The sequence below is a fragment of the Hirundo rustica genome, chromosome W (assembly GCF_015227805.2).
Source record: "Hirundo rustica isolate bHirRus1 chromosome W, bHirRus1.pri.v3, whole genome shotgun sequence".
Taxonomy (NCBI): domain Eukaryota; kingdom Metazoa; phylum Chordata; class Aves; order Passeriformes; family Hirundinidae; genus Hirundo; species Hirundo rustica.
In genome coordinates this window covers 4,189,343-4,208,070 of record NC_053487.1, presented here as the reverse complement: position 1 = coordinate 4,208,070, position 18,728 = coordinate 4,189,343, and positions in this window count along the sequence as shown.

Here is an 18,728-nt window from a genome sequence, read left to right as displayed (position 1 = left end):
TCGAATTCTGATCACTGAATCAGTCTTCCCATCTCTCTATCAATCGTCAATAGAAAATGTTGCCCTTGTGTCTACTATAAGTTCCACCTCTTTTTCTTCCTTCTCCAGTTTCATTTTTATAGCCAGTGTGTAGAGGAATTTCTGGAAGAAAATGGACATAGAGAGGCCTTGCAGAGTTGGGAGAATCCTGCGTATCTTAGCACTGTCAAGGATGAAGAGTCTGTGACCGAGCCGTAACCCTTGGTAAAGATGTAAACAGGAACATTAAGCAAGCACGAAGAAGGAACTTGAACAGGATGTATTAACCGCAAGGTATTGCTTATGCAGATAACACTAGCCAATAGTATAGCCACTTGGGGTGCGTGAACACTAGGAGTTATCCAATAGCAAGTAGTAAAATGCCGCATGAACAGCCTATGCACAAGAATGATATGTATAAAAGAACCCTGTGTACCCTTAATAAACGAGCATTCACCATACTTCTGTGAAGAGTGTGATTGACTCTGGCTGCTCCCAGCAACTTCACCAGTGGATCTCCTGGGGTAAGATCCTCCAGTCCCCTTCTGTCACTTTTTGTGCGAGCTACCACCACCTCTCTTCCCCAGTTCCCTTTCCCATTTCTTTTTTATTCAGGACACTCATTTTTCCAGTGTCCAAATTTTCTGCAAACTGCACACTGATCTTCGCCCAGCTGGAGTGGTCCTTGCCTAGGTGGTTCTTGTCCTTGCTTCCCTTTCTCTTCCTCTTTTACTACTGCTATTAGCTTTCTTATCCTTTGCTTATATCCTTCTCGATTGCTGAAAACCTTCCATGCCTTACCTAACAAGGCCTCTAAATTCCTTCCCTCTGGTCCCCGGAGCTTCTGAAGTTTCCTCTTGATATCTCCTGTAGATTGCCCTAAAAATAAATTTACTAGCTGCTGTATCCCTATCTCAGATACGGGATCTAATGGTGTATGGCGATGCATTGCATCTTTTGGGCAATCTAGAAACTCAGGAGGAGTTTGGGAGGGAGCCTGCTTAATTATATACAAAGCTGACCAATTTATAGTTTTGGGGATGGCCTGTTCCACCCCCTTTGCTACCCATTCTTGATTTTTTAATTTTTTTTTTACTAATTGCTCTTCATTATTTGAATTCTAATTTGGATCCTGGAGAGGAAAAACATTCTTAACATCCTCTTGTGTTGTCCTGCAAAAGTTTTCTGCTAAATCCCCTGCTGTTTCAAAACTAGCTGTTTTTCCATCTCCGTTAACGCCTCCAATAATAACTGCAGATCAGACCAGTCAGGTTTATGCTGCTTGATTATACATCTTAACCTTTTAGCGGTTCTTATCGGGTCAGTCCTACAGTTCTTGGCAACTTTTTCCCAGCCTTCTAGGTCAATTGTAGAGAAAGGGACTTTAACTAACACTGTTTCTCTCCCGGGTCCCACTGCTTCCCTTAAAGGGGCTTGTATTACTTCCCTTGTTTGCTTTCTAGTCCGAGATGCTATGGGACTGCTCGCGCTCATGGAATGTTCCTCATCATCACTATCACTGTCAGGCACTGGGGGATACAATGTTGTTTGTAAGTCAGAGGTGTGTGGATGAGCAGATGGTCCAGCTTGTCTCCCTTCCAAAGAAGCTGAATCTGCTCCCCTTCACCCCCTTTGCCCCTCAGGGGGTGGCCCAAATAAATCCAGTAACTCTTGCATTTGTGCCTCTGCTTGGTAAACTTTGTCATGATGTGTGCAACGCTGGTTTATTGAGCAAGTACTACAACACCATTTAGGCCTTCTTCTATTAACTTTGTTTTCCTTTTCAAAGGCTGATACCGGGGGATCAGAGGGGGCTCTGATCCCACAGTCCCTCTGCCATTCAGGGTGATTTCGGAGGGAGAAAAACATATCTGCATATGAAACTTAAGACCATTTTCCCTCACATCTGAGGAAAAGCATAAGCTGCAATAATGTGTCATATTCTAAACTGCCATTTTGAGGCCACATGGCCCCACCTTCTAGCCTATATAAGGGCCACCACTGGGTGCAGTACTTCACAAGGGTGCGTTTGGATTCTGTACCTCCAGAGCCTGCAATCTCCTTCCAGTGAGCTAGAATACAGCCCAGAGGGCTTGCCTTAGGGATTTCCTTACTCTCTCCTGATCTCATTATTTTCGTCTCTTGTTTTGTTTCCACCCAAATCTCTTCTTACACTCTCGTACAGTCTTTTCCTAATCTTTCCTTTTACACTCCAAATCTCTGGGACTACATGTGATCTTCCTCAAAAATACTCTAAAATCTCTCTTTCAGGGTCCTCTTCACCCTGTTACCCCACACTGAGCACAAGCACTGTCTTCTACTTAAGGAACAACACCACTGCTTTCCACAGGACCCACACTTAACCAATACCCATGCTAAATGCCACCCTTTCTTGCAAAAACAGATGGTCCCACTCCTTCTGTTCATCTGCATATTCAGGGTTTGTTTTTGTTTTGTTTTGTTTTTTGGTGCAGGCTGCTTCCAGTCTAACGCAACCACATTGCCTGCAAAATTCCTATATAGTCCTCCTAGATAAACCTGTTGGTGTCCCCCTTATCACCTAATTACTTTTGGGAGTTACAAACTCTCAAGGGTCAAGCCCAAACTACTGGGGGAGAGGGTCCCCTTCTAGTCATCTCGCCACGGTCAGAACAATCGTCACCAATGCACTATCTACGGCAAAGCACGCTAAACAAAAAGCAATACTTGCAGCAAAAACATTAAAACAAACAGCACTAACCTAGAACAGCATTTATCACACAAACCTGTTGCTTTGCATTATTTCTTTTCATATTGTATTTTATGTTACTTATTTTTATATTGGGTTTTTTGTTATAATGGTTTGTTCTTTACTCCCCTGTTCTCCTGAGAAATATGTTCCAAGGTTTGTCCCTGCCCCCCTTCCCTGTCACTCCTCCCAGTCCCTTCCTATGGGCCCTGTCTGCCATTCAGCTGTTCCTCCCAGCTTCTGGAGAGTTTGGGTAAGAACATCAAATGATAGGGCAAGAGCCAAGGAGGTTTATCCCTTTATGTTCCCATTGGTTTCTTTAAATGTGCCTCCAACCCTGTTCCACTCCCACCTTATCCCTCATTGGGCGTTGGTTTGTCCCCTCCTTTAGCCCCTTCCCTGTATATAAGCCCAGACCACAAGGCTGGGCAAGGACTTAGCAAGAGCTGCTGAACTGAGGCAGATATCCGACCAGGACAGGATAAAGACCGGAATAAAGGCCTTGGACTTGCCCTCTCACCAAGTCTGACTCCTTTCCTCCACTATAGACGTGGTCTCTCTTGTGATAAGGGAAAAAGCCCCTTTGCCACTCCCCTGGTTTCTAGGACCCAGGGGGGGTTTCCAGTCTTGTTGCAGTCTTGAGCTAGCCTGGGCAAAATGGAGCCAGCGGCTCCGATAGAGACAAGTGACACAAACCCTAAAAGCAATATTCACAACAAAAGCAGTAAAACAAACAGCAGTAACAAAGAAAACGGCACTTTATCAAATAAACCCTAAAGACAATACTCACCACAAACAATCCCTATAAAAAGGACTCTATCAAAGTAGAAGGCAAAAACCCTCAAGAACAGAACTCCTGGCAAGCAACACTAAATAAACCCTAAAGCAACATGCTGTAAAGAGAAAATATTGAAAACTAAAACGGTAAGAAAGGAATATATATAAGCAGTAGTTTGACGCAATTATCACTTTCGGCACAAGATGGCAGTATTACCTCAAAAAAACACTACAGTTCCGAAAACCACGGTCACCTCGCACGGGCAGAAGAACCAAACACAAAACACATCCAGACTTTAAAAACTCATACACACAACCAAATAGCAGCAATAAAACAGTAATTCATTCGATTCACCTCCAGAACCGCTAGTGGCTGATCCACGGTCAATGAACCCCTCCCGGCTGCCTTTCTGTCAAATAGCGGTACCACACGTTGGGCCAAGGGTTGCTTGCAAGCCCAAACCTACCAAAATCCTTTCTGTGCACTCAGACGTCTCTGTGGGGCTTCTCAGTGGTGTCTACGGGGGCCTCTCTTTTTAAAGAAGAGGTTGTTGTCTGTCCCCGCAGTGAGTGACCCGAGAAGCGGAATTCCTTCCAGAGAAAATCCTGGGGGCGCCTTAGGAAGTCTGCCCCTCAGTCGGTCCTATGGCTGGGCACAGAACGTCCCATCTGGGGTGCCAAAATGACACGTGGAAAGACTCTAAAACTCAGAGACAAAGTGAGTTTTAAAGTAGGTATGTGATTTATTCAGCGCTGGATGCCTTGCGGGATAGCTTCCAAAGGCATGCGTGCTTCTCGTGCTCACTGGCATTTTCTTTTAACCTCTAGAATGTTACATATGCATCAAGTTTCGCAATACACCTACGTATATTCATTCCTTGGCTCCACACACACACCCCCCACACCCCCCCCAGCTTCGTATGTGTGATAAACGCCAATCACTTGTTTTAAAATTTTAAAAGTTTAATAGTAAATAAGATGGTTATAAAAATAGAATTAGAGTAAAAAATTGAACAGTTTTAGAGTTAGGACAATACAAGACAATAAAAACAAAGTTACAGACGTCTGGGTGCCTCTCCCGAGCCACAAGCTCTGAAGAAGGACCCCTGTTAACAAAGAATTATCTCTTAAAAGCAATAGCCTGTTGAATATTCATACAATTTATACATAATGCATAAATTCCATTCTAACTAAGAATTGTCTCTGGTTAGTATCACTTTTTTTCCTTTAATCTCTATGGTGTCCACTAGGCTGAGAGAAGCAGGAGGAGCTGGTCTCTTCTGATAAGAAAGTAGTAAATTCTTTCTTCTTTGAAAGATTTACATTTTCCTGTGGTTGGTACATAAAAACTACATTTTAACTACAAAACTACATTTACCATACTAACAAAATATTAATACCACATTAACAGTTAGCACAACATAACACATATAGTAAATATCTTGCGTAGAGCCATATAATATGCACTTTTCACAATCCTCCCTCTTTCTTTTTATAATTAATTTGGCTCGAGCAATATTTATTGTTTTCTAGCTTTCATTATTCGCTCATTTTTTTCACAAATCAATCTCGCTTCTTTGAAGGGGTCTTCTATATTATTTTGTTTCTTTAATACCATAATCCTTTGTGGTGGTGTTGTTGTAGGCAACTTTTGGTCAATGTTCACTAATTGCATGCCTTGTACTACACTGGTGATGAGCTGAATGAAACAGGGAATCAAACAAGGAAGAAATATTAAACCAGCTGTAGAGCATAAAAGGAAGAAGCCTAACTTTTTCCACCATTCTGCTCCTAACACATTATCCCACCAGCTAGTATTTAGCATTGATTCCCACTTTTGAACTGGTACGTGGGCAATTTTTCTGATATCATTGACTATGTCCAGGACGGCATCTCCATTGTCATCTATTTTTAAACAACAATCTGATGTATTGAATTTTCCACAAACACCCCCTTCTTCAGCTAACAAATAGTCTAAAGCTAACCTATTCTGATACACAGCCGCTCTTGTTTGGGTTTGTTGCCTTGATATTAATTCCATTGCCTGACCAGTTTTGTTCGTTATTATCTCTACAGCGGCCTGAAGTCTTATAATACGATTTAGCATATAAATTGGGGTTCGATATCCCCAACTCCCATCTTGTGCCCAGGTGGCTGGCCCATATGTTTCTAGTATGTGTTCAGGGGGCCATTCCTCATCTCCCCATTTTTGGAATCCTCCAATCAATTCTCTTTTGTTTCTCTTTAGATCCTCATAAACTGGTATCCCTAATTGATCTCCATCAGGTCCTGGTAAAAGAAAAAATCTTGGCTGTATAATTCCTAGAGTACAGCTCCCTTTCCACTGGGAGGGGAGTTTTGGGTATGCGCTTTTTCCACATATCCAAAATAAGCCGTCTGGAGCTTTCTAATTGTTGGGGACTTACTTTAACATTGAGGTGGTTTCAGGGTCTTTGCTCTTCTGCGCAGCTTCGAGCTGAGCTGAAGGAAGAGACGGAGTTCTCAGGTTTAGATTTTTTAAGGTTGCATATTTTGTTTATTGTTTTTTATTTTACAATTTTTTTGGAGTCTGACAAGATGTTTGTAGCTGCATGGATTCTTCACGTTTCTCCCCGAGCTGGGCTGTTCTTATCTTTTATACTAATTACTACGTATTTCTTATTTACTATTTCTTACTAATGTCTATCACTATTACTAAAAAGGTCATTTTTGCTCTGATCCAATCCTCACTAACTACTTTGTGCTACGTCAATGCAGCAATGGAATGAGGGAAGAAGAAGGAGAAGAAGAAGGAGACAACGCCCCAGATTCTCCATCTTGCCCCCATTCACTTCAATGCTAGGAACCTAAAACTACTATTTTCTCATCCTGTGATAAGTTAAACTACTATTTCTCACATTCTTGTGGCCTGTAAACCTTCTCTCAGTGTAGGAAGTTTTTCCCATGGACTGAAATCAAAGCCAGTGTCTCTCTGAGCTCTGGGCTGGGGTCCCAGACCCCCCTGCCCAGGTCCCTGACCCTCCAGGGCAACCAAAGGAATGCCCTGGACTCCAACATCTCCCCCTCCTGTTTGAACTAAAAACACTTTTTTGGCTACTTTGTCTATGGCTTGCCGTATACATAGAAACAAACACGGCAGAATCATGAGAAGGATTACAAGCCTTACTAAAATATATATAGCTATCTTTAAAATTTTTTTCTACAATGGTGAAAGGTCAAACAAATTGAATAAACTATCTATTTATGACTTAGTTACCTTTTAAGTTTGTTGACACTCTCTTTTAATTGTCTGATGTTTTTATGAATGGATTTGGAATGATCTGACAAATTTATGCAGCACATTCTTTTAAATTCTTCACACTCATGCTTGTGGGTCAGCAAAAGATAATCAATCGCTGCTCTGTTTTGGAGACTTGCTCATCTTACACTGTCAATGTTTAACAACATGTCACTTAGTGCAAGAGAGACAGCTCAGGCATGTTTGCTTAGCTAACAACTTACGTGATCTAATTGTGTCAAGGCTGCTTCTGACGCTGCTTGTGGTGAAAAAATTGCAACTGCAATTTTCTGAGCTTTGTTCTATGTGTGAACATTATCATCACAATTTGGATCATACATCTGAATTGATCTTTTCTCTCTCTGTTTTAGTTTTCTCATCAATGTTATGTTGGGTGTTAGCAATGAAAGCATTCTAATGCTGCAAGGTCTACTTGTGGCATTTGCAGGAATTGCGGGCTAAATTTTGTTTTTACAAATGAAAAAATTTCTCTTTAGCAACTGAGCTGGAACATGATTGGATGGTTTCTTCAGCATCTTAGTGTAATTACACCAAGATGATGAATTTCTGTAAAAATTGAGGTTTGGGGTGACATCTACAGATCTATTTTTTTGTCACCCCAGAAAGGCCAAATTTTACACAGAATTGCATTTGGACTGATTTAAGAATTTTCAGTTTTTGAGGTTTAAAAGGAGCTGCAGGAAGGAATTTCATCTAAACATCTCATTGGCTTACTGGATTTACAATGGACTTTGAAATTTTTGGAGGGATGTTTTCTGGAATCGGCTATTTGCTTACTGGCAACTTCACTAAACAAGTTGAAAAAGGTTTCCTTGGTCTTGAGTGAGTTAGGCAGATGGTGTCTAAACTTGATGCATTGGCTAGAGTTTCCCAAACATTCTCTTTTGGTTGAGCTACGGGCAAAACTGCTGCATTGCTTAAGGTAACTAAGGAGAGAATGAGGCACGAGGATAGTTCTTTCATTTTTAATGCTTTCTTTTCCTTGGGAATCTCTAGAAATGCAATACTACCTAAGTCCCCAAGAAAACAAGTCTTAAAGTCTCTTTTGCACGTAGAACGAAAGGATGTCTGCTGTCTTGACACTGGCTTACATCTGCGTGCTTACTTCTTTTTTTCTGGTCTTGGGGTCTGTTTTTGCTTGCGTTTGGACTTGGTACGGTTTTACGTGCCTCGCTGCCAGCCACTTTGGCCTAACTGCTGTGGAGATACAAGCATATCTTTTGCTTTAAGTTATTAATTTGAATGGCCTTTCAATTTGTTTTGTTTCTGGGTTTTTGACTAAAACTAAAGGATTTTCCTTCAGTTTTGCTTTTGTGCTGTTTGAAAAATGCCTGATGATTGGTGGAGTTGGCTTTGCAAAAGAGCAATTTAGAAAATTTAACACATACAAGGCTTTATTCAAGCGCATGTATGGTGTGGCGTCTGCTTCTCTTTTTTTTTGTCTGTCTAAAAGGGATTTTAATGTTTGATGTGTCCTTTCAATGATTGCTTGACTTGTTGGAGAGTGTGGGATACTAAAGGTATGATGGACACACTACCTCTTTAGGAATTTGTCAAGCACTTTCCTTATATATGTTGGTCTATTGTCTGTTTTGATTTCTTGTGGCACGCTTAAAGATGCAAATGCCTGCAAGAAATGTCGACAAGCATGTTGTGCTGTTTCACTTGTGTGCAGTGATGCGAAGACTGCACCTGAAAATGTGTCAACTGAAACATGAACATTTTTGAGTTTCTTAAAAGATGGATATTTTGTGACATCAGTTTGCCATAACTGCAAACTGTGCAATCCTCTTGGATTGACTGCTCTCATGGAAGCAGGAGGTTGAACAAGCTGACAATTAGGGCAAGCACTAATGATTTCCTTTGCTTGACTTTTGGAAATGTGAAAAGTGTCCATTAGTGCTTGAGCATTCTGATGAAAGAATGCATGACTCAATTTTGCCTGTTTAAAAATGTTCGGTAAAGTTCTTGAAATTGGCATGGTCAATTTGTCTGCATGTGCATTGCTTTTTGCTAAAAAACTTGGAAGAGAAGAATGTGCTCTGATGTGCGAGACAAAATATTTATGTTTTTTGTTTTGCAACAATGTCCTCATGCACAATAGATATGAATACAAATTTTCATTGTCAACTTCTCCCAAGAGTGAACTTTCAAGTCTTTTGACTACATTAGCTACATAAGCTGAATTTGTGATTAAATTAAAAGGTTGCTGGAACAGTTTAAAAGCTCTGACTACTGCTGCTAATTCCACTATTTGTGGCGACTTTTGTACTATTCTTATATTTGATTTCCACTCCCTTGTGGTGTCATTCTGCCATGTACTTACTGATTTGTGAGTTTTTCTAGAGCTATTGGTAAATACTGTTATTGCATTTAATGGCACTTCACTTATTTTTGGTTTTTCTCTGAAACTTAATTTTGCTTTCAACAGCTTGTGGCTTGGGAAATGAATAGTACAAACACTTGAGTAATCTAACAATGCAATCTGCAAGTTCTTTGATTTCTGCAATGCTTAATCAAAATAATCTTTTTTTAAAGGCAGGTGAATTGTTGTAAAGTCTTTGCCTGCCATTGTTTGCAGCTTGGTCTTAGCTTTGATGATGATCTGAGCTATCATTTCTAGACTTGAGAGGATCGTCTTCGGAGACTTGTAAGATAAAAAAATTTATTCTAAAATCAACAATGGGTCTTTTTGTGATGAATCTTACTGAAAAATCAACTCATATAACTGTATTTTTTCTCCTAACACTGCAAGAAAGAAAGGTAAAGATGTTACAAAACGATGTGCCTGTCTCTGCTGGAGGGCTCTAGCAATTTTCTCAAGGGCTTCCCGAGCCTCAGGAGTGAGGCTCCTGTGGGATTTGATGTTACTGTCCCCTTTCAAAAGATTGAACAACGGCGCAGGTTCATCATTTGTGATCCCTAAGATGGATTTCATTTAGTTGACTTCTTTTAAAAGTTGTTGCAAATCCTGTAAGTTGTTAACTTCTGTTCTAATTTTAATTTTTTGTGGTTTCATTGTTTGTTCAGTGATTTTCTATCTTAGGTATTTCTAAGGTGCAATTTCCTGGATTTTTGAAGTGGAAATTTCTAAACTTGCATTTTGCACTTCTGTGATCACACAGTTACGAGCTTTCTGCAATTCCTGTTGTGTCGGGGTAGCAATGAGCAGATCATTCATGTAATGAATGATTTTTGCTCTTGGATGTTTCTCTTGAGCTGGACACAGTGCCTGTGCAACAAACTATTGGCAGATGGTCGGAGAGTTCTTGAGACTTTAAGGAAGAACAACTTAATGGTATCTCTGCAGAGGCTTCTCCCTGTTGACGCTTGGGATGGAAAAGGCAAATCGAGGAGCATCATCTGGATGAAGTGGGATGCTGAAAAAACAATCTTTGAGATCAATGATCACTAGTGGCTAATCTCTCGGAATCATTGAGAGAGATGGAAGCCTCAGCTGAAGTGGTCCTATTTCTTTAATGACCTCATTGATTTTTTTGAGATTATGAAGCAATCTCTATGAGCTAGGGGCTTTCTTGCGAACGACAAAAACTGGGGAATTTTAGGGACTGTTTGTTGGTACAATGTGTCCCTTTTCCAATTGTTTCTTGACTAAGTTTTTGAGAGCACTCAATTTTTTCTTCTCAAGGGGCCACTGATCTACTCAGACAGGATTGTCTGTTTTCTAGGTCAGTTTCAAAGTGGTGAGTGCTACAGTGACTCTCACTAAAAATCTACTTTTAACTTCACGCCTTATTGCACTAAAATGTCTTTTCCCCACACTGTGATGGGTCTTTGCACAACAAATGGGCGAATGATTGCAGTCTTACTTCTTGGCCTTGAGACAACAATCGCATCTTCACTTTGCAGACACAAGGTGTTCCTCCTTATGCCTGAAAGAGGACTCAAGGGAGCAATTAAATTCTAACTTTTGGGCTAAAAAAGATACGAAATTACCGTGACGTCCGCCTCTGTGTCGAGCATCTCTTTGACTGCGATTGTTTTGTCACCTTGGGTCAATTCACAGACAAGAATTGGTCTGTCTCGGCTTATGTGTTTCACTCAGGAGGCATGAACTTTTATGTGCTTACCTGAAGGAGGATCTTGTTCTCGGAGTACTGGCAAGACTTGTTCTGCAGCATGGGGTGGCAATGCAATTGCCCTGGCAATTGAGGTGTTCGGGGGAATGATCAATGGTGGATGATGAGGCTTCGCTAAAACAGTCAACTCATTATTGTGATCTGCTGAAATGATAGAAGGGTAAATAACAAGTCTTAAAACACTGCTTCTGTCCTTACCTATAATTAGAAAGTCCTGCCTCTTCAATGAGGATCCAGTGACACTAGTGGGTATCACTGCATAATTGTCATCTAAAAAACATATTACTTTGGAAGTTGCTAAATTGCATTGTGCCCCGGGTGGTAATAACTCTGGATCGCTGGGGATCTTACAAATTGTCTTGCTGAGGGCGTCAGAATGCTGTTCTCTGATGATTGTCCCCTTTGCGGAGCTTGCTTTTGAGTCATCGCTATCACTTGTGTCGTCGCGCGTTGACGATCTGCGCTTCTCTTGGAGTTTTTCGACTGAGTTCTTCTACTTGCATTGTTTTTTGCAGGACGATGCTTCTATCTCTCGCATGCTGAACAATGATCTAATGAGTCTGCATTGTTTGTAATTTGTGGGCAGTCCTTCTTGAAATGCTTTGGTTTGCCACACTTGTAACATTGTCTTTGTTGAAAATTTGCAAATGCTTCTTTGACAGCTTTTTTCACATGATCTCTTAAAATCGTTGCAACGTGCTGTGGTGTCCCTACCTTGCTGCATGCCTCTAGAATTTTTGCTATGGTGGGTTGGCTTGGCATTGCACTGATGCACTGATGACTCGCTTGCATTCTGGATTGGCATTTGCAAATGCAAGACACTGAATTATATGTGACTTCACTCCCTCATTAATGACTTGCCTGTCCTGCTTGTGTGAGACGATCGATGAATGAAGCGAAGGGTTCTGAAGGACCTTGCTTTACATCTGTAAAAAGACTTTCTGACTCCTGCTGGTGGAATCTGCACTATTGCCTTTCTGGCTGCATCTTTGATGTCTGTTAGAACATTTCGAGGAAGAAAGCTGGCTTGACGAGCTGCACTGTCAAGTGGTGGATCACTGGCCAATTGTGCCACTGTGAAGCTTGCATTTGCCCCACCTTGGTATTTGATTCTGTAATCATTTAAAATTTTTCTCTATTTTGCTTCTTAGAGAATGAATTGTGAGTCGCTTAGGATTATGGTTGCAAGAGATCGGAGGTCAAATGGTGTTAAATCATAAATATTAAATGTCTTTTTCAAAAGTTGTTTGAAGTATGGAGACCCCAATCCATTATCACAAACGGCTTTCATCAGATCCCTGACGACTTTACGATCTAATCTCTTTTATTTTGGGTTTGCATCATGTGCATCATATGTCACTGGTATAGCTATGCCTTTTGGATCTATTGAAAGTGTATTCCCTTTCAATGCAAATTTCTTTATGTCTGTCTAGTTTGTTGGACTAAATTCTGGCTTGGCAGAAGCCTGTGCGGTGCCTGCTTCTGAAATTGTTCCCTTTGTTTTTGCTTTCGCTGCTGCTTCTTTTTTCTCAGGACTCACTTGTTTTGGAGGCTTCACTTCTTCGGGTTTTGTTTCTTTTTTTGTTTCTTTTTCTTTCTCTTTTTCTTTTACTTTCACTTTCTCTTTCACTCGCTGAACAGGAATCAGAGCTTGCTGAGCATCTTCAAATTTTTCTGAAACTTCTTTCTCTGGAAGAAAAATCTGAGAGAAAGAAGACGTGGGATCATGGCGAAATGCTGTTTCAGTGAACTTTCGAAAAAATTTGTTCATAAAGTCCTCAGATAACAAAAATGACGACGCTTGTCGTGTAAACTCAAGTGCCTTTACTCTCCTGGCAGGAATCCCTTCTGATGCTGTGATTCTGATTATATCTTCATCTGTGATTGACATCTCGTGGTCTTCATCAATAACATTATCATCCCTCACCATTGGCAAAGGTTCTCTCGGCTTCTGTTTGAATCGCTGTTCTGAAGAAGTTGATTTTTTGTATGAAATTGGAAAAAAACGATGCAATGTGGGCACATCCTCCCATACCGATCCTTCGGTGGATGCAACTGATGATCTCCGTGCTCGCTGCTTCTCTGCCCCGCCTCTCGGTGATGACGGCACGCTGGCAGCTGTCCTCTGTGGGCTCGGAGTTTTCAAGTATCTTTTAAGTTCTGGAAAAGCCTGTAAAATCTGAGAAATTTTCGGACGCGCGACCATCCGTAACACCTCGGCAGCTGTCTCTGAATCACCGCACGCAGGCGATTCAAGGTCATAGCTGCTCGTGGGCGGAGTCGGGCTCCGCAGCCCCTGCTGCTTGGGGGTGGTGCCTTCGAGACTCTCCCCGCCTCGGCCACGCCCCGTCACCGCCCATTCCGCCCCTGCCAGTCCTGGCCTCGCGGAATCTGATGGGATGCCCCGTCCTGTCTGGCGCTCAAGGTCCGCCCCGTCATTTTCGTCATCGGAATCAGACTGCCCCCGAATAGAAACGCGCCTTGGGCTTTTACCTGCCCTTGCCGCGCATGCGCCTGGACCGGCCGCTGAGCCTTCTGGGGTTTGTAGTTCTCGGCTCGACACTTCCGCTCTCGGCGCGTCCCTCCCGGCGCTCCGCGACGCGATATTTTGAGCTGTTTCGCTTCCCGTAGCTTGCGTCATCAGCGCGCGCCTAGCTGCTTGCTCTGTTCTCATCCCCCCAGCTCTAGAATCTCTGCCCGCGGACTCCTTTTCATCGCGACCCACGTCTATATCTCCTGACGCACCCTGCGATCGCGCCCCGTCGCGTCCTGCCGCATTTCGACGCGATAGGTTAGATTCGGTCCCTCACGCAGCCTCGCCCCCCCGCTGCTCTAACGGCGCTTGACCCGCCTCTTTTCCCCCCCTGTTCTCTTCCCCCGCACCCGGTTTTTTTACGGGAAGGGAAAGGAGCAATGGCGAATGAGGAGAGCATGGGCGCGGTGACCCCGGAGGAGTAAATGGGCTCCTTGGTGGACTTATTCTCCCCTCCCCCTCTCTATACAAATGAAGGGTTTGTTCTGGGACTGCTTCAAAGAAAAGCATGTCAAATTCTTCCTGTTTTCTTGGATGTATTAAAAGTTTGGGGTTTCTTGGCACTAATTTTGGGGTTTCTGACGAGGTTTCTGCTGGACCTTGAAATACCTGTGTTCTTTCCCTTCCCCCTTCCTATTCCCTTGGGGGAGGTACCGACTTCGGAGTTAGCATAGCTTTGTGTCTTGGCTGTGTGCTGAACTCCCTCTGTTTGCCTGGCTGCTGTCTAACTCTGCAGCTCTGTCTACTATATTCTGTTATAACTTCTAACATAATTTTTCTCGCTGATAAAAGCTTTGCGGGTATTTTCTGCTTTCGTGTGGCTTTATCATAAAGATCTCTGTTTACTTTTTGCTAAAAACCTGGCTCAAAAAGAGACTGGGTCTCACATTGTGAATAATTACATTTGACTTATAACATCAGGGCTTCGAGCTCTTTATCTTTCAGCGCTGCATTATATTTTGATATCAATTCTTTTAGATTTTCTAATATTATTGTTCTCTCTTGGGAAGTAGTTCTCCTTATCGCACGGTGTGTTCTGAATTTCACAGGTCTTACTAAAGTGAAACTTTCCCCAGCTGTGGTCCGATTCGTTTTAGAGGTGTCCCGATCTCCGTCTAGCAGATATTAGGGTGACGGGTTCCTGGGCCCAGTGGAAAGCCGTCGTCTGGAACGAACTGGAGTGAGCTGGTGTTCTGGCTAGACAGGTGTTTCTTCTCCGGAGTTGTTGGCTTGGCTGTTTGATGTTCTGGGAGCTTTTTGATGTTTCTGCAGAGGTTGCTGCGACCCTTTTCAGCGTTCCTTTTCAGGAGTGCTAGTCAGGAATGCCAGATGTTTCTGCACTCTCAGGGACAGCAGATGTTTCTGCCCACCCAGGGACGCCAGATGTCGGGGACTTACCCCAACATTGAGGTGGTTTCAGGGTCCTTGCTCCCCTGCGCAGCTCCGAGCCGAGCCGAAGGAAGAGACGGAGTTCTCAGGTTTAGATTTCTCAAGGTTGCATACCTCGTTTATTGTTTCTTATCTTACAATTTTCTCGGAGTCTGACAAGATGTTCGCAGCTGCATGGATTCTTCACGTCTCCCCCCGAGCTGGGCTGTTCTTATCTTTTATAATAATTACTACGTATTTCTTATTTACTATTTCTTACTAATGTCTATCACTATTACTAAAAAGGTCATTTTTGCTCTGATCCAATCCTCACTAACTACTTTGTGCTACGTCAATGCAGCAATGGAGTGAGGGAAGAAGAAGGAGAAGAAGAAGGAGACAACGCCCCAGATTCTCCATCTTGCCCCCATTCACTTCAATGCTAGGAACCTAAAACTACTATTTTCTCATCATGTGATAAGTTAAACTACTATTTCTCACATTCTTGTGGCCTGTAAACCTTCTCTCAGTGTAGGAAGTTTTTCCCATGGACTAAAATCAAAGCCAGTGTCTCTCTGAGCTCTAGGTTGGGGTCCCAGACCCCCCTGCCCAAGTCCCTGACCCTCCAAGGCAACCAAAAGAATGCCCTGGACTCCAACAATTAGGTATCCCTAATTGATCTCCATCAGGTCCTGGTAAAAGAAAAAATCTTGGCTGTATAATTCCTAGAGTACAGCTCCCTTTCCACTGGGAGGGGAGTTTTGGGTATGCTCTTTTTCCACATATCCAAAATAAGACGTCTGGAGCTTTCTAATAGTTAAACTTTTGTTGATCTATATTCTCCCAAAATTTGGAAATTTCTGGGATGCCATAGCAAGGATTTTTACTTGTATCATTACATTGAAAAAGGTTTGTTTTGTTGTCATACTTACAATTCACTTTTTTTGCTTTTTCTTGGGTCCAATACACAGTTGGTGCTTCTGGGACCCACCATACAGAAGTTCCATTACTAACCTTATATCTTTTACAGGGTGTTTTTCCTACTTCATAGAGGAAGCTTTTCCTAGTGCGCCAAAGACATTCTTCCCCTATCACTGTTGAGCTTAAAATCCACCCTTCTGGTCTGTTTTCTCCACTTGTACTTGCTTGGTTCCATTTTAGAAGCTCAATTGGGCCTAAGCTGCTGCCTTTCCATGGCCATTCTTCTGACATCAAACCCCCTCCACAGACCCAACAATTGGTTATGTTAAGTTCCTTACTTATTCTTTCTCCTAATTCTACAAACTGATTTTTACTCATCCTTGAGATATCTATTTCCTTCTCTAATTGCTGTTCAAGTTTGGTATACAAATCATTGATGGAAATTGGCACAGGCTTAGGTGGTTTTACTGATTTAGCTTTTTTGCTTATCAACTGTTCTTTTACTAAATCTGATGCTTTTTTCCCAGTAATGTAGGTAAAACAAATCCATCTCTCCTCTTCTGGGCACTGACTTCCCATCCTGCTTCCACTTGTTCCTAAGTTCTCTGCAATCCAGTACTTTTTCCCTTTATGTATGCAATTGCCCAATTTGGATGGGTTGTAACAGTGGCTGTTGACATGAGTGTGAGAAATGAAAAAAGAACCTCGGTGTCTTTCCATGTACAGCTTTTGGTAACATCTGTAGCATGGCCTTGTCGATATCCCAAAAGGGAGAAGACAAAAATTGAGTGACAGAAAAAGGAGTAACAGAGGTCCACTATGGCTTATACTCCCACCTTCCATGCCTATAGGGTTGCAACCCACAGCAGGTGTATTTGATCTTCTTGGTGGCGAATACAGAGGCCAATCTGGTCTTGCCCTCTATTTCCTTGTCGCTTCCTCTTAGCTAATTTCCAGACAAATCGTTTCTGACACTCTTTAACTGTCGTTTCCCACTGTTCTTCAGGTATCTCCCATTCAACAGGCACTAATAATTCCCATCCACAAAACAAAGTTATTATTTCAGTTTCTTGGAATTCTATTTGGATAGGAGATCGATTTGGTCCTTGACACTTCCTGCAACGAGAACGTTGCTTGTGTGAACTACAATACTAATTCTTCCCACAATCTAAACATTTACATTTAACCCAGCTAGCATGTCTGGTATTTGGGTGGATCAAACAAGGTATTTGGTCTGACACTGATGGAAGTTGCAACTCCTCTTTGTGATAAACGCCGATCACTTGTTTTAAAATTTTAAAAGTTTAATAGTAAATAAGATGGTTATAAAAATAGAATTAGAGTAAAAAATTTAACAGTTTTAGAGTTAGGACAATACAAGACAATAAAAACAAAGTTACAGACGTCTGGGTGCCTCTCCCGAGCTACAAGCTCTGAAGAAGGACCCCTGTTAACAAAAAATTGTGTCTTAAAAGCAATAGCCTGTTGAATATTCATACAATTTATACATAATGCATAAATTCCATTCTAACTAAGAATTGTCTCTGGTTAGTATCACTTTTTTCCTTTAATCTCTATGGCGTCCACTAGGCTGAGAAAAGCAGGAGGAGCTGGTCTCTTTTGATAAGAAAGTAGTAAATTCTTTCTTCTTTGAAAGATTTATATTTTCCTGTTGTTGGTACATAAAAACTACATTTTAACTACAAAACTACATTTACTATACTATCAAAATATTAATACCACATTAACAATTAGCACAACATAACACATATAGTAAATATCTTGCGTAGAGCCATATAATATGCACTTTTCACACTCTTCCTCCTTGTATAAATCACAGGCTAAGGCGTGAATACAAGAGTTCTCTGTCCGAAACAGTCCTGATCCTCCTGTTTGGAGTGGAAGTATTCCTCCCCAAGGAGGGTATCTGAGGCATCTCAAAACTTGTCCAGACGGAACTTGAAACCACTGATATAAGCTTGGCCTTATCTCCCAATTAGGTGTGATCCTGGGTATGTTTCTTGGACCATTTGGGTCTTCCCAGTTCATTACCACCCAGTCCCCGTTTAAGAGTCAGTTTTGTATCACCCGGTTCAGATGTAATCGTCCACTCCTTAGGTTCATCCACAGGTCTTTTGATTCTGCTGGCGTGGATCCACTCTCGTTCCTTGGTCCGGATCACGGCCTCGGTCATTAGCAATACCTGAAAAGGATCTTCCCATTGAGGAGTTAAAGATTGTTCTTTCCAGGTTTTTACTAGCACCCATTCCCCTGGATGAACATTATGGATTTTAAAATCTAAAGGTGTGGTTTGAGGGATTATTCCTTTCATCTGTAGGTTTTCAAGAGTTTTTGCAATGGTGTTAACGTATTTTTTTAACGCTCATTTCCCCTACCTCATAGGCAGCATTTTTATGTGGGGAAGTTAAAAAGGGTAACCCAAACATCATTTCATAGGGTGACAATCCCAGGTCTGACTAGGGTTGTGTTCGGATCCTTAATAAGGCTAAAGGTAGGCATTGTACCCATGACATTTGGGTTTCAACCATTAATTTGGTCAAAGTTCTCTTTAAAGTCTGGTTCATCCTTTCTACACGACCAGAACTCCATGAGCTACCCCCTGTTCTACATTCACATACAGATGAAAGGGTTTTTTCTAGTGAAGGTAAGCTTAGAGCTGGTATTGAGGCTAATTTTAACTTCAATTTTTCTAATTTATCATCATCTTCCTTGGTCCATTTTATATTATCTCCCTCTGTCAATTTTTTCATACAAAAATTTTACTGCCTGTGTGTACCCCTCAATCCATAATCTACAATATCCCAACAATCTAAGTAGTTTTCTGATTTCCCTCTTTGAAGAGGGAGGTGGAAGGGATAGAATTCCTGCAATTCTCTCTGGACTGAGCTTTCGACTACCCTTACTTATCAAGTGTTCAAGATATTTTACTTCTAGTTCTACAAATTGCAGTTTCTCTTTTGATAC